The 20,402-nt window shown below is 43.4% G+C and overlaps 1 protein-coding gene across 4 annotated transcripts in view; it reads left to right on the top strand.

The window, feature by feature from the left end:
* LOC117445417 (pre-B-cell leukemia transcription factor 1) overlaps positions 1-20,402 on the top strand; it is a 72,826-nt gene that overhangs the window by 34,407 nt on the left and 18,017 nt on the right. The gene's annotated exons all lie outside the window — the stretch shown is intronic.

The following is a 20,402-nucleotide window of genomic DNA, read 5'->3' as shown; positions in this document are numbered from 1 at the left end:
TAACAATAAATGCGCTCAATTATCTCCTTGTTGACAGTTTCCAAAGCCTTTTGTATAGTTGACTCAAAGATATAAAACGTTATCGGATAAAAAGATAGGGGACGGAGCGCTGTGTGGTTTCCTCGGCTCCGGTTTACTATCTCTATTATAGGTCCTTCATGACATTTAAAACTTTATTGAACAGGACGTAGAAATCTGGGGGCAGTATATAAAATGAAGAATTTATGAGACCTTGTGGCCTTTTGTGGAGGCTGTGTTTGAAATATTGTACCGGCAGACAGATGAGCTCAGCCTGTGTGGTTTTAATGTCGCGGTAATGATGTGCCGTAAAGAGCAGGGAACAGATGCCAGAGTAAAAGGAGCATGATATTTCAATAGTTAGCATAACAGATGTGAGGTGGCATTTTGTAATGCCAATAGTCCCCAGCTGACCTGCAGGCAGTAGCAGATGAGCGATTTAACAATATAGGGGATCAAAACACCCTTTTTTTGTTTATTATTTCAGATACACTGAAAAACTGGAAGGTTGATTTTATTTAAATGTATTATGTCAACAAATGTCACATGACTGTATTAGGTTAGTTGAAATCAATAATATTAAGTTGAATCTAATAATTGTATTGCTTTCAACTAACCTAATACGTGATTTGAAATCAGTTGACAACACATTTCATTAAAGTCAGGTTTCTCACTGGACAGGATTTCATTTGATTCCATCTCTTGGCAATGCGCTGATCTGAGGTGTGCATCTGCTGCCCAGAGGATGATGTTCGAGATGCGGTTCACGAAAGGCTATAAAAGTGCCGCGTTCAGCCTGAGCCGCTCTCGTCCTGAGGCAGGTGCGCATCCTCAGCCACGAGAGCAGAATTTAAAAGGAGCCGGGGAGGTTGGCTCTGCGGGGAAACAAAAGTAGGAAGTCAATATGTCCTGAATCTTTTATGAAGGCAGAGGTATTCAGATCACAGCTCTGCCGACATGAGAGCAGCCTGCTGCGTATACGAGGAGACAGAGAGCGGTGGAGGGTCTACATCTCTCCCTGATTTACCTCAATCCTCATTAGTGCAGGAGCTGCTGCTCGTTACGCCTCCGGAGGAAGAGGGGAACGTATCGTCTCTCATTCTGATGGAATACCACGAAGAAATGTGCTAATAATAAGCATGTATTGATATTTCCAGTTGTAAGTTCATTTGGGTTCATGACTACTTGGTCCATGGTTTTATGGTTGTCCATTTCTATTGGTTTGTATAAGGCGTGGGATGCTACTGCTACTTTATTAATAACATAGTTATATATATATATACCCATCGCATTTTCTAAAGCATTTTACTGTGAATCCTCACAAGCTTATTCAAAGGAATATTGGGAAGTGTTTTAGCTTACTTTTTTTCCAAACAAGGATTTCATTATGTATTGGCAAGTTCTGGCGACACATCATAAGTCATGCCACAAAGTCAGATGGCGGCCAAACATACCAGCAGTTCAGGCGATGCTATAAGCAAGCCAGCAGTTTACACAGATGATAAAACACACATAATTTTGGGCTCAAACTGGAGAGAAACACCCAACATGATAACCTTTGTGCTTATAGCACACACATCAGGTTGAATTTAGAACGGTATGTCGATTTATTTGACAAATGAGTTAGGGTTAGGGTTTAGGGTGTTAGGGTTAGCTCAAATTGAGATTCATTCTCACCTAATTGTCTGACTGACATTTTTACAAATTGTACCACATTCCGTCATCACAGTTTCTGACACTGTGAGTACAATGCTAGTACGGGAATATAGAAATCATATAAAAGTCGTAAAGAAAACCAATTCATATAATTTAAGTATAGTAGAAATAAGTTAAATGAATGTCTTTAAGAGAATACTTAACATCCTTGCCCATACATTTCACTAAAGGCACCATTACTTCCTGTTTGGTCTAAGCCTCTTCACTTAAAGCCGCACTAATCAATATGTTTATTAATACTGGATCAAATGAGTACATAAACAGTGGAGGGAGTCACTTTAAGGGACGCCACTGGGGAGAATAGGCGGGCGCTCAGAAGCCAAATACCCTCTTGCAATTTGAACAAAGGTGAACAAAACAATTGTCTGTGTCCACCCTGTGATCGGGATCTGCTCCAAAATGCAAATGGTTGTTACGCAGACCATGTGTGAGCCTTCCTCTACGTTTCAGGCGTCAACAGGCAAGGGCTTTTCCTAACGTGGTGCTATCACAGAAACCTGCCGTTTCCTGTCATCACACAGAGCGTTCAGAGACTTTCAGCACGTGCTTTTGCTTTTATGGCGCACAACTTTACTGATTCGGTTCCGTTTCACCGCTCGCTTCCTCCTTTTCTGGAGAATGTACCAACTAATATGTCGTAGCTGGTGGAGACAGACATCAGATCCAAAAGTAGAGTGAATATTGGTCAGCTGGAAAGAAACATGGGCTCTCAATGGATGGTAATGATGCACTAACTTTATAAGAGGATAAAATGTCAATGTCAAGATCAAGTGGCCAAGAAATCAGTGACTGCAAGCAAACAAGTCGACGTGAATGAGATGAGGTCTTCCTTGGCTCTGAGAGATGAATATATGTTCATATTAACATCAGTCTTTCCAACACACACCAGTCCATGAAAGACTCAGTTTCATCGTCTGCGTCTGCTGTCCCCACTCCACTCAGACTCTCACAGAGCGTCTGATGTGGCTCTTGCTCACAAAGGGAACGTCTGGGGAACTTTCACGTTGTGATCGATCAGGGAGACAGAGTGCGCCTGAGAGCTGAGGTGTCGTGAAGCGTCGGCCGGTTTGAATGTGTTTGAAACACTGAAAATAGCCCGTCGGAGCCTAATCAAATGAGTGCACATCTTAACTGCTGCCCAATATCTAATAAGCATGCTGGGCACAAAGACACCACACGACTGGGACGAAAAGAGAAAATATTAATTTGAGTGGGAAACAAATATCCAGCGGAGCTTGAATAAGAAACGTACCACACAACTGCTGGCTCACAGGAAGCAGCAGGTGCGGCGCTGAGAGAGGTTCGAGGTGCTCTTTGTGACCGGTGGCTGGGGACATGTCCACAATAACAGATCTTTTTGATGTCCTTCTTCTCTCCCGGAGATGCTCCGCTGGCTCTCATTGCAATTAAAAACCAAGTGTCCATCAGAGGCTATCTGCACCGTGTGGCCCATATGTTTGGGTGCTTGATAGAGCGTGGATTACTCTGTTTGGACACAGATAACAGGCTGTTTATAACCTTGGCAGAGTCTGGGGCCTAATCTGGCAGGAGCATATTTCCCCTCGCTGCCCGATAAGGCCTGTTAGCAGCTTTATCACGCGGGCAGATAGAAGTCGAGGCAGAGCGAGGGAGCACAGCACAGAGCCCAATCTGCCACACACACACTGCTGCTACTGCTGCTTTATTTTTAGAAGCCTTGTCACCCCATCAAACAACCCACACACACACACACCACACACACACACACACACCACACACCCACACACACACACACACACACACACACACACACACACACACACTCACCCCTCACTCACTTGCCAGCTCCTTGTCAGAAGGAGCAATTAATTTCTACATCTGCCTTCTCAAGGCAACACAGGACCAACTAACAAATTAAAAGGACACTGTTCTCATTCATCTTTAAGCATGTGGAGTCGCCTGAGGAAGGAAGGCAGGCCTCCTCTCATACCCTCTTTATGTCTGATACATATAAAGGTACTTAGCCTGAGCCTGAAAACACAATGTAGCTTTTGAGCAAAGGAACCATCCTTGACTAAATGAAAGGAAGCTTCTCCGAGCTGTTTCCCTGCGAGCCGTCTCTGCTATCTTCCGTATCCCCGTCCTGATGGCTCTGCGTAGGCACAATTAGAGAGAGCACTCCTTTCACAGCCGGAGAAATTGCCGTCCTCTGTAAATTGCTTTTGCCGCAGCTTAAAGAAGATCTCTTGTTACCCTCTCATTCAGTCTTTCCTCACCGCCCGCTCTCCCTCCTCTTTCGGGGAAATTGCTTTCTCGCAATCAACAGATTGCTTGCCGCACTTAGGGGTAAATACAGGTAGACTGGAGCATTAGCATAACATTATTCAGACAAGTGTAACCTCAGGCCGTCACCGCTGCCTCTGAGCTGTGTGAGGGGAAATGAAGTGCTGCAGAGTCGGGGGGGAGATTCTCACAGAGGAGCTGGAATTTGGCCAAAAGTGCAAAAGATGATGTAAAAAAAAAAAGACCGCAAGTAATCTAAAAAAAGGATTTGAGCATGGAGATGTGACCAGCGCATGTTGCTTCAAGGTGACTGTGCAGTGTACTCCCTTCGGATGCTGTAGGTCAGAGCGACCTCATCACGGAACACGCCGGATGGGCGAGATGGGAAGCGGCTTATTGGTGTGCCGGTGATATATGGTGCTGTGACACCAGAGCGAAAACAGCGCTTGATGTCGGATCCTACAGAATTTTTTTTAATGCTTTTTCGCTCGCGTCACTTAGCTCAAATTAACCTCACGAGCATGAGTCTAATTAAGTTTCCTCATTGAAGCTTAGCAGCGCTCCCCTCTGCGTAGGATTCGATCCCCTCCTCCCTCCTCGGGGTGAGGAGATCTCTCACTCTCTCTTTACTTACTCCACCCTTTGTTCTCGCCTTCTTGATTGACAACAGGGGTTCCTTGTGACCTACATTTGCATCTGCTCCCTGACCCAAATAGGACCCACGTAATGAGCCGCTTGGCCATTTTTTTTTTCCTAGTGAGGTTTTATCCTAGCTTCAAGTTTGTTTTCTTTGCATCCGTGTCCCCGGGGCTTTGTGTCTGGGGCCGCACAAAGACCCCGTCCCACTCGGGCCATTCCAGGTCATCCGACGGCGATCACTAATCAGCTGCTTGTGTTAATGTGCTGTATCACCGAGGCTTAGGGCCAAATCATCAGTCAGATTTCAATCCTGTTTGTCAGCTGTGTCATCACTTCTCCCAAATATGGCAATAAATCCAAAATCCATTCAGAGTCTTATAGCCGAGCCGAGCGTCGGGCTGTAATGTAATCTGACTGTGCAATGAGCCTGTTATTGTTTCCTCCCAAACACCAGCAACAGTCAGCAGTGGCAGCCGCGTGCGCACACACACACACACACACACACACACACACACACACACACACACACACAGACAGAGCCCCCCGGGAGCCCACCGTGGGTCCCCCAGCCAGCCTGAAAGACATGCAGCCATCCCAGCGTCTGATAAACACAATCACCGGAAATATGAGAAAGACGCTTTGTCAAAAAAACTAGAGATAAGATTCGAGTACAATCACTCGTTGCCCACCATGTCTCTGTACGCGGGCTTCAGCAGAACTCCTCCGTGTTTCACAGTAACCCGTATTAAGCACATCACACACATGCATGTACACACACATGGACCAGAGCCAGTGGAAGAACACACACACTTGTATTCAGACTGCCACCTACAGTAGTCGCATGATGCTATGTTGCTCGTCGCGTGTATGTCGTGTGTTTTATCTTATTTGCCAAAGAGACATTTCCATTATGTCTACAATAATGAACGCACAATAAGACATTCTGAATCTGAATCATATATGAATTTAGACTCTCAGGAATAACTCTGGAACTTGTTTCCTGGTTTCATTTCCTGTCTCTTCGACGCGTGTTTCCCGCTATCAGCACGTGTGATATTACGTGAATCATCTCGTTCTCCTGCAGCTTTCATAATGCCAATATCCCACAGTCTGATTGTGATGAACACCTGCTGCAGTGTCAGTGTTACAGTAGATAAGAAGCGCCCTGTGAGGGGATGGAGTGAGACACATCCACAAACGGCCTTTCTTCTTTCCACTCATTCCACTCCTACTTTAGTCCACCTCATTCCAGTTAACGCGGCTCCCGTCTGTGCTGAACAATCAGGGAGGAAAGCTTTCATGGCGGCTGCATTAGACGGCCTCTCATTTCCCTCAGCCCATAACGCCATGCTGTTGAGCCTCTATCTGTGGATCCCCTCTCTTCCTCCTATAATATAAAAACACCAGATCCTATTATTCCTGCGGCTAGATAACACCGCTCCCAAAGGCGTGGTGTGATGTTTTAATGAGCGCTCCAGTTTCCCGACGCTCGACGCCGTCTTCTCTCTGCATTTCCTTAAACTGCCAAGTAAGAGCCCCATTAATAATTCAGCTCATTAAAGTGTGTAATTAATCTGGAGCTGGTAACAGGAGAGACTGAGGCGCAGGGAGGAACCTCTCCAGGGGGGCACGAGAGAAACAGCCCCCCCGATGTGATGGAAGCAGCTCCCCGGTACACGAGCGGTCCTCCTGCATAATTATCTGGCAGGAAGAAGCTCACACACACACACACCCACACACACACACACACACACACACACAACCACACAATCAACAATACAGCGTGGGTACCACACAGGACGCTGGGGCTGTGTGTGTTGTGTGTGTGTGTTGTGTGTGTGTGTGTGTGTGTGTGTGTGTGTGTGTGTGTGTGTGTGTGTGTGTGTTGTGTGGTGTGTGGTGTGTGTGTTGTTGTGTGTGTGTGGTGTGTGTGTGTGTGTGTGTGTGTGTGTGTGTGTGTGTGATGTGTGTGTGTGTGTGTGTGGTTGGGTGTGTGTGTGTCCTTGTGTATCTGGGGAATCTGCTCTGGTGTCTGTTTACTGTAGATGTTGAAGGTCAGTTTCATGGTTTCTTGGAAGGCTGGTTTTAGATTTCCTTTAAATGAAGACATGAACATGTAAAGACTCTAGAAGGTAATCATAGAACTCATCTTATCCTATTTGTAATGTATTGTCAGTCGAGCCCCCAATGACTCATATCTTAGGCTGTTTTTAGATTTCCTGCTTAGTCTCCGAGTTCTGAGGAAATATATTTAAATGTCTCATCTGGCAAACCATTCAAGACCACCACTTTGAGAAAAAACTTGGATGGACACTTTTAGTATTTTCAGACATTTTGTAGATTGAACAATTAGAAGATTAAAATAAAAATAATCTGCAGATGAATCATAATAAGTATAATGGTTAGTTGCTGCCCTAAATTGTAATCCGAGGGCAATATTCTTAATTTGATTAAATTCGGTGCGGTGCGGTGCGGTATTGCAGTCGCTTTACCGCACCGTTGTGACGAAAAGGGAGCTGAGCCGGAAGCAAAGCTCTCTGTCTACCGGGCCTTTTCGTTCCTACCCTCCCCTATGGTCATGAAGGATGGGTCATGACCGAAAATAACGAGATCGCGGATACAAGCGGGCCGAGATGGGTTTCCTCCGCAGGGTGGCTGGTGTCTCCCTTAGAGATAAGGTGAGAAGTTCGGTCATCAGGGGAGGGACTTCGGAGTTGTGAGCCGCTCCTCCTTCGCGTCGGAAAGAAGCCAGTTGAGGTGGTTCGGGCACCTAGTTAGGATGCCACCTGGGCGCCTCCCTAGGGAGGTGGTTCCAGGCAACGTCCGCTGGGAATGAGACCAAGGGGTAGACCTAGGACCAGGTGGAGGGATTATATCTCTTCGCTGGCCTGGGAGCGCCTTGGGACCCCCCAGTCAGAGCTGGTTGATGTCGCCAGGGAAAAGAAAGTTTGGGGCTCTCTGCTGGAACTGCTACCCCCGCGACCCGACCACGGATAAGCGGGAGAAGATGGATGGATGGATGGATGATTAAATTCGATAATGTTCTATTTTGAAATGAATATACATCAGCATTTTTTTTACATCACTTAAACACATAAATATGGAATACAAACCTACATTCTAAATCAGGACTCCAAATGTGCTTAGTATGTTAAATAATAATAAAAAATGATCTGCTTAACGGTCACTTTTCAATAAATGTATTTGTATTCATACAAACTGGATTCAAAATGACTACATTAGGCATCAGCAATGGAACACTGCATGTGTTTTAATATAAGTCCAATATGTTTTCAGATGCGTTACATACAGGTTTAAAGAGGTGGATATTAGTTTCTAATAAACACCTTTCAGTCAAACAAGGTCACGCTGACGTTAGTTGGCTTCAGTATAACATATATCAGGATGGAATTCAGCGTGCTTATCGTCATATAAACATGTCGCTCTTATTGTACTGCACTAAATATTTTCCGGTTGCAGGATGCCAAATCTTCTCATATTTGGGTTCACATTTGGATATCTAATAACCAGAGCATCTGTTTTGAGGCAGAGTGATGGTTGGAGGAGGATATATTGCCCAGTATTAGCTTCACAGATATATACATATATATATAGTGGTAGTCCAATAAGTGGAATAAATGTCTGCACAGAAATACTAAAGATATGTTCAAGGAGATCCAGAAACAGTGTCTCCATTACATTGGTTACTTATTTTTTGTAATAAAGTGAATATTCATGACATCAGATTTAAAAATAAATTCTTCAAAATATCTGCTTAATTCTCAAAATCCAGAAATTCTTCACTCCATATGGCCAGCAGGTCCAACCCAACAGCTTAACACAGCATGACACACACACACACACACACACACACACACACACACACACACACACACACACACACACACACACACACACACTTACAGAACTATATCACAAACAATTATACAAACATTATGATGAATGCAGGGATTGAAACAAATAAATAAATGGCAATTTAATGCAACTAATCATACTTCCTTAACTGCCATTACACGTCTATTGCTTTTTGTAGCCTTATTCAAACAGGTCATCTTATTAAGACATGTAGTCTCAATCTCAAGGTGGGACATCGAGATATTTGGTGGCCATGAAGTGAATTTTGCTTCGTCGGGTCATGGTTTATTCCCAGTTTGTGGTCATTTGTGTGACAGAACCATAGTAAAGGTCTCTGCCCTTTAGAGGCTCTGTCTGACACAGAGCAGTTGAGATCTGTGCTGTTTGCTTCAGAGGCTTCAGAGGCTTCAGAGGCTTCAGAGGCTTCAGAGGCTTCAGGTGCACCTCCGTCAGCGGCGCTCTCACTCAGCATGCCTGCTGCCACTCCGGAGCCCTCAGCTGCTCCAGATGTGGCTTAATTTACTGCGACTTGGCTAATCATGGTGATTAAGGATTAATTACTGTTAATCACTTTTACATAAACTGGATGGCAGTGGGAGGCTGTGCTCCGGTGAAGAATGCCACACAAGTGAGCGCAGTCAGAATGGGACGCAGCCGTAAGCATCCAGGCTCGCCATTGTGGACGGTTTATCTGAAGCTCATGAGAACAGTGTCCTGACAACATGGCTTTGAGTTCCAGCATTCCTAAACAAGAGCCAACATGAACATATTTCTTGCTGACAGGAGAGACGTTGTCAATATTCGACTCAGCAGTTGTCTCCTGGTCAGCCGAGGCCACACACACACACACACACACGCACGCACGCACACACACACACACACGCACGCACGCACACACACACACCGCTGGGCCATGCTCTGCCCTGCTGCAGGAGATAAGAATGTGAAGGAGCATAACCACTGTGAGTTCCATTAACACAGGCTGACAAGGGAATCACAGGGACATCAGGGCGCCCGGGATGAGGCTGACAACAAAGTGCTCTAACCCCCCCCCCCCCCCTTCCCTCCCCTCTCTGCACTAGCTGAGGGTGGCAACAGTGTGGTCACCTTCCCTCCTTGGCCTGGTTTTCACACTGTGACATGCTCGTCTGCTCTCCTGAAGAAATGGCTTTAATAAGGTGGAGCGGATCAAGGCGACTGTTAATGACATGACAGGCCCAGCCACACAGCGCCCGGGGCCGCGGGGCCCCGTCTGCTGCATGCTGCCGGACGCTCACTGGCTCATGTGGGACACACAGGACACTGGTGTGGATACTCTCTAACTGATACCCATCCTTTTTGTGGGATGGGAAGTGGAATGAACACAACAGGGCTTCACTGAGAGGGGAGCTGGTTCTACTGCATTATCGGCCCTCTGCAGAATATGCGAAAGAAAAATAATAATACAAATACAACTTTACTTATATAGAAACCTTCCGAACAGTGTTACATTGCGTTTCGTAAAAACGGAACACATTTGAATACAAAGAATGAAACAAACTAGAGCCCTTGTAACACGCAGGAAATAAAAGCTAATTTTAGAAACTGGGAATACCATAAATCTAACTTGATTTTGAAATTATTTTGGATTTTCACATTAGGCGTTGTCTTAATTGCAAATGTGGTCAGTAGCACCTACAAAGTCTCCTTTAAATTACATTCCCATGCAAATCAAAAGTCACAATTTGAACATGTGGATTACAAATGTCGGTAGACATGAACAAGACAAGGCAGAGCCTGCGGCTGGTGGTGTCACAGTATTAAAGAGGCCCTAATATTCAGGTGTATATCAGTATGTAGTGTCTCTACTTTAAAGAGTCCTCTCCTGCTGATGTTCAGGTGTATATCAGTATGTAGTGTCTCTACTTTAAAGAGTCCTCTCCTGCTGATGTTCAGGTGTATATCAGTATGTAGTGTCTCTACTTTAAAGAGTCCTCTCCTGCTGATGTTCAGGTGTATATCAGTATGTAGTGTCTCTACTTTAAAGAGTCCTCTCCTGCTGATGTGCAGGTGTATATCAGTATGTAGTGTCTCTACTTTAAAGAGTCCTCTCCAGCTGATGTTCAGGTGTATATCAGTATGTAGTGTCTCTACTTTAAAGAGTCCTCTCCTGCTGATGTTCAGGTATATATCAGTATGTAGTGTCTCTACTTTAAAGAGTCCTCTCCTGCTGATCTTCAGGTGTATATCAGTATGTAGTGTCTCTACTTTGAAGAGTCCTCTCCTGCTGATGTTCAGGTGTATATCAGTATGTAGTGTCTCTACTTTAAAGAGTCCTCTCCTGCTGATGTTCAGGTGTGTATCAGTATGTAGTGTCTCTACTTTAAAGAGTCCTCTCCTGCTGATGTTCAGGTGTATATCAGTATGTAGTGTCTCTACTTTAAAGAGTCCTCTCCTGCTGATGTTCAGGTGTATATCAGTATGTAGTGTCTCTACTTTAAAGAGTCCTCTCCTGCTGATGTTCAGGTGTATATCAGTATGTAGTGTCTCTACTTTAAAGAGTCCTCTCCTGCTGATGTTCAGGTGGATATCAGTATGTAGTGTCTCTACTGGGACATGTCTCCATGCTTTAATGTTTAAAGCTCTTTATTTTTCTCATACTGCCTGTGCTGCAGCACCTATTTTCACCCTCTGTCTGAAACCAGAGCCCAGTCTGCTCTGATTGGTTAGCTGGTCGGCTCTGTTGTGATTGGTTAACGCTTAGAGATGTCCCCGCCCCTTAGCCTATCAGGTACCTGTGTACCTCTTTGAATTTTACCCAGATTATAGACAGTCCTACTCGCCCAAATATTAAGTCCCCAAACAAATCCTCCTTAATTGATCTAATTTTAACAAATGTTCCACATAAATACTCATCTGTGGGAGTATTTGCTAATGATGTGAGTGACCACTGTGTTGTAGCCACAATTAGGGACACTAAGGTCCAAAAGGTTAAACCACGTGTCATCACAAAGAGAGACAAAAAACACTTTGTGGAGCAGGGTTTTGTGCATGATCTGTTTGATTTTGATTGGGGTAGAATCAATCTGTGTGCTGATGTAGAAACTGCATGGTCTTATTTTTATCTTGGTTTTATGAAAATTATAGATAGACATGCACCTCTGCGTAAATTTAGAGTGAAGGGACGAAACAATCCCTGGTTTTCTGCTGAGCTGTCCAGTCTCCTTCATGAGAGAAATAATCCTTGGGCTAAGGCTAGGAAATCAGGCTCAGAGATAGAATGGCTACGTTTTAGGCAGCTAAGAAATAGCTTCACATCTCAAATAAAAAGTGCTAAATCAAAGTACTACTATGTCGGTTACCACAGAAAACCTGAATAACCCTAGGAAATTTTGGAAAGCCATAAAATCGATTTCCACTGGTGATATCCCAAATGAGCTACCTCCGTGCCTTACCACAGCATCTGGCACTATATCAGACAGGGCTACTATGCTAAATTGCTTTAATAAGCATTTTGTGTCTTGTGGCTCTCTGTTTGGCTGTGTGGCTCCTGTGAACGCTCCAATCCTTGACTCTGAACAATGTGGTCTGGAAAACCCTTTCAGTTTTACTCCTTTAACTGTTGGTATTGTTCATGAAGCATTATCCAAGTTAGATCCTAGGAAACCGGCTGGCCCGGACAACGTAGAACCTTTCTTTTTAAAGATAGCTGCAGATTTTATTGCTCCACCTCTTACTTCTCTTTTTAACCTCTCCCTCAGCACGAACACAATTCCAAAAGTATGGAAGTCTGCTTATGTCCTGCCTTTACTGAAAGGAGGGGAGGCAACTATTTTAAATAACTATAGGCCAATCTCTAAATTGTCAGTTCTGGCTAAGGTTCTTGAACGCTTAGTGAGTGAACAAGTAAAGGAGTTTTTATGTACAAATGACATCCTGTCTAAACATCAGTCAGGCTTCAGAAAGCAACATAGCACCATCACTGCGACAATGAAAGTGGTAAATGACATTACTACTATTTTAGATAATAAGCAGAGTTGTGCAGCTCTGTTTAGTGACCTTTCCAAAGCGTTTGACACCGTTGATCATCGCATTTTAAAGCAGAGGCTACTCAGTATTGGAATATCCAGCCTTGCAGTGGGGTGGTTTGTGAACTACCTCTCTGAAAGGTCCCAATGTGTTCATTTTGATGGACTGTCTTCTGAATGGTTAAACATTTCTAATGGTGTACCACAAGGTTCTGTTTTAGGACCACTTTTATTCTCCATATATATTAACAGCGTAGGTGATAATGTGGATGAAGCTACTTACATTTTTATGCGGATGATACTGTGATGTACTGTGCAGGTCCCTCCATTCAGGAGGCTGGTGTTAAATTACAGGCTGTTTTTAACACTATTCAGACTCAGCTCTCTGAACTAAAGCTTCTTTTAAATGTGGATAAAACCAAGGTAATGCTCTTTTCAAAAGCTAAAAAGACACCAGAGCCTGTTTTAGATATCGTAACTACGCAAGGAACAAAACTTGAAGTTGTTGCCTGTTACAAATACCTTGGTATCTGGCTTGATGATTGTCTCTCTTTTAAACTCCATGTCAATAACCTGCTTAAAAAACTGAGGGTTAGGCTGGGTTTCTTTTTCAGAAACAAGTCCTGTTTCTCGCTTGAGGCCAGGAAAAGGCTAGTCACTGTGACCTTTTTACCTGTGCTGGACTATGGGGATTTGTTGTATATGAATGCACCTGCCAATTACCTGAGCAAATTGGATGCTGCGTATCACAGTGCTCTGAGATTTGTCACAAATTGTAAAGCGCTTACTCATCACTGTACACTGTATACCAAGGCAGGTTTACCATCTCTCTCTGTACGGAGGCTCAGTCATTGGTACACGTTTATCTATAAAGCTTTGTTGGGTAAACTCCCGTATTATATCTGCTCTCTGATAACACAGAGAGTTGCAAGCAGCTATTGTCTGAGGTCACATGATGTGGTCTTGTTAGATGTGCCAAGAGCAAGGACTGTCTTCGGTAAGACAGCTTTTATGTGCGCAGCTCCACTTGCTTGGAACAATCTTCAGCAAGAATTGAAACTGAGCAATCTCATTCCTCTGCATGTTTTTAAAGCTAGGCTAAATGAAATGCTTGCTGATACAATGGGCACTTGTAAATGTCTATAACTATGTATCCTGTAAATATAATGTATAATGTCCTTTATTGTTTTATGTTTCATGTGGAATCTATATGCTGCAGGTCTCCCTTGAAAAAGAGATCTATGATCTCAATGGGACCAATCTGGTTAAATAAAGGTTTGAAATTAAATGAAAGGTACAAAGTGCTTGAGCGCTAGCCAATAGAAGCGCACGTGTTACATAGTGATGTCACTATGTTCAGGAAGTAAACAATGGAGTCCAATAGAGTGGCGAAGTCCCTCCCCTTCCGGTGGACCTCCATGGGACCTTATTTCGGAAAAAGTATGTATTGAAGTCAATGGGGAGAGAAAGATTATCTTTTGATCCCATTTGAATTGTGCAACAAATTACACATATGATGTTTGTCAATGTAAAAGATAATTTTGCAAGTCAACAAAATAAAAATGTGCCGTAAAACTGTGAAGTAACACATTTGTTTGTGTGAAGTGCTCAATGAACTACAACTCTGGTCTTGCATACGTCACCAACACCAAGATGGCCGTCACGTTAGCACATTTCACCTCTTTCTTTCAGAATGAAGCGAAAAGTATTAAAGAGGTGAAAATCACTACAAGTCTGGCCATGTTGAGAACTGTACACACAAGGGGAGTTAGTCGGTTCCAGCATGCGGGAGGTTTCGGTGAGTAACACGAGTGTAATGTGTAACGTTAATGTCAGCTAGCTAAATTCACTTACGCGACTCTGGGATTTGTAGTCTTTCTAGTTGCGTATTTTTCATAGTCTTATATTTCAACAGTTTTAAGACAAACTGTGACTTTTTTGACATGGAAAGATTTTTTAAGATTGACAAACATCATATGTGTAATTTGTGGCACAATTCAAACGGGATCGAAAGATAATCTTTCTCTCCATTGACTTCAATACATGATTCAGAAATAAGGTCCCATGGGGCGGAAGTAGATGGGCGTGACTTGGCCACTCTATGGAGACGCTTCAGGCAGGGGGGGTGGGAGTGAGTGTGAGAGGAACTGACTCTGGAGGGAACACATTTTAGACTTTGCAGACCATTTACATGCACAAAGACCTTACGTAACCTTGGTCAAGGATACCATTTTTTTTAAGAAAAAGTGTCAGATAGAAGTATTTTATAAAAAAAACAAAGCTTTTTATGTAAACATTAATAATAAGTGCAATGTTCACTACACCATGATGTGGTTTCTAGTGACCCGAAAGCGTTGGTGGACCTCATTCCAATGACCTTAATCAGTGGAATCTGCAGACAGTGTGTGTGTGACTAAGTGTTTCTTAACAAAGGCTCTGCTTCTCTTGAACTGGTGGCTGCAAAGCGGAGGGGCCACAGAGAGGATGAGGAGGCAGCGCTTCTTTAATGTGAAGGCTGTCAGCTCCACTCCCATTGCTTTCACCCTCTGAAGAGCACGAGGCCTTATCGCTTTAATTGACTCTTATCTTTTTGTTAATTTCCCCTTTAGTGCAATCGCTCCCTGTCTGCCTTTTGATATGTCATTTTACATTGGTTTTGCACGACTTACAGGAAGTGGCTGTATAGATTGCCATATTTCTTAAAATATGTCTTTTTAACAACACTGTTAAGGAGCTCCGTTGCTTCTTAATTGTCTTCATTGCCCATTAACCTCTTTGATATTGTCTGTTAACCTTATTCCCTTCAAATGAATGACTGTGAAAGTAAATGCAGTAAGATAATTTCATTCTTTACACATCCCAAAGCTCTTTTTGTGAATAATAAGTCATGTCTGATAATGTTATATTGCTGGCAGGACTTTAAAGACTGGAGCCTTTACAAAGGCAAACAGAGGAGACTTAAGAGGAGCAGGATTTAACAGTTTGATGCCTGTCGTCTTCCTCCTGGTGTATGTTGGTTCTCTTTCCATTCCACTACACTTGCGACTGTATAATGAATTATGCCGATGTTGAATTAGCATGTAGCTGTCGCTTCGGCGCTAGTGCCTGCCTTGTGACAGGACCACCGCAGCACAGGCTGGCGTGGAGAGAGGGGGCTTCTACTGTGATTTATTAACTGCTGAAGCCACAATGAAGTGTGCCCACTGAAGCACCAATGCAAACAAATAGGGCCAGGCCTGTCACTGTAAATTCAAGCAGACAGGCCGACCGCAGCCGGACCAAGAAGGGTTAATTATGCAAAATAATTTGGCTTTCAACAGACACACTGGACTGCTTGGAAGGATGGACTGATTATTTCAGGCAAGATTACATCATGACTCTGTTTGGCCCACAGTATGACTTCAAGCTGGTTGTAAACATTTGAGATCATACACTTGTATTCGACAGTATGCTGATTTGATTTGATAACTCTAAAATACATTACCATGATTTAAATATCTGTTTTTTTACTTACACAGGATGTCGTTAAAGCAATACTTATTCAACATATGAGGATAACATATTTGTAACAGCTAGGTAATGCACTCATGCACTGGTGTCAGCACTGCATATTTTACCATTTTATTTGTGCATATTCTAAAAAAGCACTTAATATAAATGAAGAAAGATCCTTGTCCCTTGCAAATTCCCTTAACATTGAGCAGTGCCATAGGTTAAGAGAATAAAGATGGAATTATGATATTATGAGTCTTGTATAAAGAAACCAATGAAGTTAATTACAGAATGGCTTTTGCACTGGTATATTTTGAATACTTGATTATTATTTCTCTAAATTAAAGATACTTTGTAAATGTCTGATGTCATTAATATAAATGACTATGAGTGAAAAATACTATTGTATATGTAATGCCAATTTCTTTCCCTCCGGTATTAAGTCTTGTCGGTAAAAGGGCATTACATTTTGGAAAAAAAATCAAGTTAAACCAAATTCCATCCCACGCGTAATGAACCCATTTCTGAACAAGTTGTAGCCGTACCTTAGATCCATTCTGCCTCACTGTGAGTGACAAGCTAACGTTGCTATTAGCAGTTGCTTTAAAACAGCTTCACCATTAGCCACTATTTTACGTCTATTTTGGAATCCTTAATCTTTCCTCTCATTATGTTGTTGGTGTTGTAATGATATGACTAGCAAGGCCTGCTAGTGTTCACCATTGGGGTTAGCAGAATAGCCTAGCTTGTAAACCGCTAAGAGGTCAAACAGAGCGTTACAGATTGATTGTTAAATGTTTCCACATGTTTGATAGTATATTAAAATACAAATGTAATATGACAGCCTTGTTGGATACTATCCTGTTTTGTTTAGCAGTGGTGGTTGCTAACAATGCTAACAACCTGCTCTTCTCCTTTCCCCACAAATAAACCAATGTTGCTGCTCTTACAAAGACAGGAAGAATCACTTCCTGTGCCCGTGTTTCTTTTTTACTTTGGAAATACCAACCAAATTAGCCTTCTATTGGCTGATTACTAGGCAACAGAACAGAAAACCTGACATGACAACATAACAGGTTGTCACTTTAAAGTCTTGTGCCCTTCGCCTTTCTACTTCTAAGAGCTCTTAGAAATGTCAAGCCGGGTGTTGTTGATGTGCCTGGACATGCTGTCACCTGACTGGCATTGCATGTCACTTTTGGCCAGCTCTCCCGTGCTGCTGCTACCTGTGATGTAACACACGGATCACATGTCAGCGTGTGGGTGCAGAACGGAGGGCCTCCAAAGGTGTCTGCCAACTGAAGCACACTGGGTGTTTCTCAATGTCGAGGACGCCTGCTTGGTAGCACATGTCTTCCGAGTCACTTGCTTCAGAAGCGAGGCAAGAATCCTTCCTAGCCTCGGAAAACAAAGAATTGTGGAACAGGCTAACAGATGTGCAGGTGTGCGTCATAGGCGAGGCCCCGCCTTAAATGGAGTGCGATTTCCGCCGAAGATTTGGAAATTGGTCCGTGCGCAAAGCATTGTGGGGATTTTAAGACCGCGGAGTCTACACATGTGCAGCCTCGAAATTTCTCGCTACGAACTACACCAGCCTCGGTAGAATTCCAAGTATGCAGGACATTGGAACAGTCCTTCGGCGGCACTCGATGACGTAGTATGCTTGAAATAGTGGCTCTGGAGAATCCTTCCTGGACATTGAGAAACACCCCCAGTCTCTGTCAGAGGACTTCATGTTTGACCGTCCATCTCGCTAACTTTGACAGAACAGCCCAACATAATTAATTAACCATCAGGCCTTCCCCCCCAATCACCCGATCGCCACGACAGGCTGCCATGCCAACAGTCCCTGTCGTCATGCCTTGGAAATCTAGAAGGGGATTACATATGGTAATGGTTTTTGACAGCCTCCATTAATCTGATAGGATAAGATATCTGGACTGCAGAGCATGGTGTGCTGGAACTCTTTGAGTCTGATATTGTTACGCTATGAAAAAAACGGGATCATTTTGAAGATGCGAGCAGTGTCCTGGAAGAAACCTAATCCCCTGACAAGCTTTTGATACAATCCCAAATATTGTCACTGACTGAAAAGCGTATTTTTAGACCTGGATCTTGCTGTCAATTTGAATATGTCTCACATTTATGAACTTCTGTCATGTTGGGCGAGGCGATGTGCCAATCTGTAATGGACCTGGGTCCTTCCCTAGTGATAGCATTACTCTGAAAGGCTAGTTGTGATGCTAGCCCCAGCCTGCTGCTAACCCACTTTCAGTTTGCAATGGTTCATTCCCTTTCAGAGAGAAGACATCGTTTATTCTCTGATCTGTTTCATTAATACTCACCCCAAACTGCTGTGAAATGATGTATCTCTGTTGCTAGTAGTTCAATTAATATTTTAATACCCAGACCCATCTTCATACCAGGCCAAGCCAATCTTCTGGGATGACTAATATATGCAGAACAGAGCATGTTACACATGTGCTTGCTGAAAACAAGCAACGAAGGGGGAGAAGAAGGGGGTCTAGGCGAGCTGCTCTCCACCAAATAGGGACGTAAATCATATCCGAGCATGATATTCCAAGCTTATCCTCTTCACTCGAAAAGGAAATGAATATACGCAGAGAGACAACCAGACAACTTAATATCCACCTCTCCAAAAGCTGATTGCCCCTCTTTTAATGTTGATTCCATTTTTTAGAAGGCCATGTTGTGGAATTCATGTTATGTGCTGCCATACCAGTTTCCTTCCATTTTCTCATTTGATTACACGTTTCTTGCCATATGTAAAACACAGAGCAGCAAGACTACCAACCGGTGAACACCCGTTCTGGCCCAATTCTCAACTGGCACAATGCAGTGTGCTGTTTATCCGTTATAAAAAGACACCTATGTTTACTTCAGGTCTAATCTACATTATAGTTACCTTTGTCCTTAGTTTTGTTTTTTACAAGGTTAGATACTTTGCTTTTCACAATTAACTGTTTTTTGTATATCATATTTTTGATATATCAGAGGACAACTTCACCTCATATAGAGATGGAGAATAACTCTGTGTCTTATACATGTAACGGTGCCCATGTTTTGGAGCCAGCTAGTATTACATTAGCTTATTGGCCAATCTAGATATTTAAAGTCACTTTAACAACACCAACACTTATTTGGATTGTGAATGTACTAACTTAAGGATGAAAAATGAAATGATAAAAGAAGTGCACTATGTAAAATAGATCTGTGTCACACTACATTGTGCACGTACAGAACACATCCTCGCAGAGATGCATTTGAACTGTAAACACATGTAGAGGTTTTCTCCCAACACTACACCACATGCATTCTGTATGTTATTAGCATTGATCAGCAACCACATCCACTATAGGAGTCCCATCTCTGTGTTCCTATTAAAGCATCGAATAAAGTGCAGCAATAAAGCCCAGTGCACGTCTCCTTGGGAGAATTGCTTGTCAACAACAGGAGGGAGAAATAAGGCATCGTCTGACAACAAGCCATCTTTGAAACGCCTCCAAGAGGGAAATGGAATCCATTAGAGACATACAGAAAATGTGTGTTCACTGAGTGGGAGGTGGGGGGGGGCAGATCACACAGACACACAGATTGTAATTGTTTATCCCTGGGAGAACCTTCAATGTCTGTCTGCGGGTGGCTAAGTAAGTTCACCGGCACTATTGGACAGGGAGCGCCCAGCAGACCCTAGGCTCCAAAAACATTAGGACGAATCAATTAGGCTGCCATTAGCCAATAAAGTGGCCCTCGCTCAGTCGTGTAATTATGACCCACAGCAAAGCCAATTTTATGGAAACACATTATCCCTTTCTTTTCTTTATTAATTGTATTTGTTTGAGATAATCCCTCCATGGTTTTAATTATGTGCTTGCGTTTCATGGTGGAATAAATAAATCATAATTTCCCTCCATCACCGCGAGATTGTACGGAAACACCGCAACACGAGACATTGTTACCGTTATGTCGGTCTTGGGATCAATCTGATTAGTCCCTTAAATTAAAAATGATGTATCGTTTTACACACGAGCCACATTAACCCCACTCCCCATCAGATGGTGTGATAGGCTGCGGCAGGAAGAGCTGATATTATAGGCAGCAGCTACTTAGCTTGTTCTGAGCTCAGAGGACACTGTAAGTGTGACAATGTGCTGTCAATGAGGGATGACAGTACACAGCCAACATGGCGTAATGCATTGTTCCTTCCTGGGTCCCTCCTGACAGATGCTCTCCAAGACAGCTGGATCAGCAGCCAGAGTGGAGCCGGGATCTGGGCTGTGAGCGCGGAGAGGAAGTGAAATGCTGCTGATTAGCGACGGTGTACACGTGTCAACAAGCAAGGCCGGGGATCACGCCGGAGTTTGGTTTAAT

Source organism: Pseudochaenichthys georgianus, chromosome 4 (assembly GCF_902827115.2).
Source record: "Pseudochaenichthys georgianus chromosome 4, fPseGeo1.2, whole genome shotgun sequence".
Taxonomy (NCBI): domain Eukaryota; kingdom Metazoa; phylum Chordata; class Actinopteri; order Perciformes; family Channichthyidae; genus Pseudochaenichthys; species Pseudochaenichthys georgianus.
Note: the sequence above shows the minus strand (reverse complement) of the source record. Positions and strands in the feature narration are given on the sequence as shown.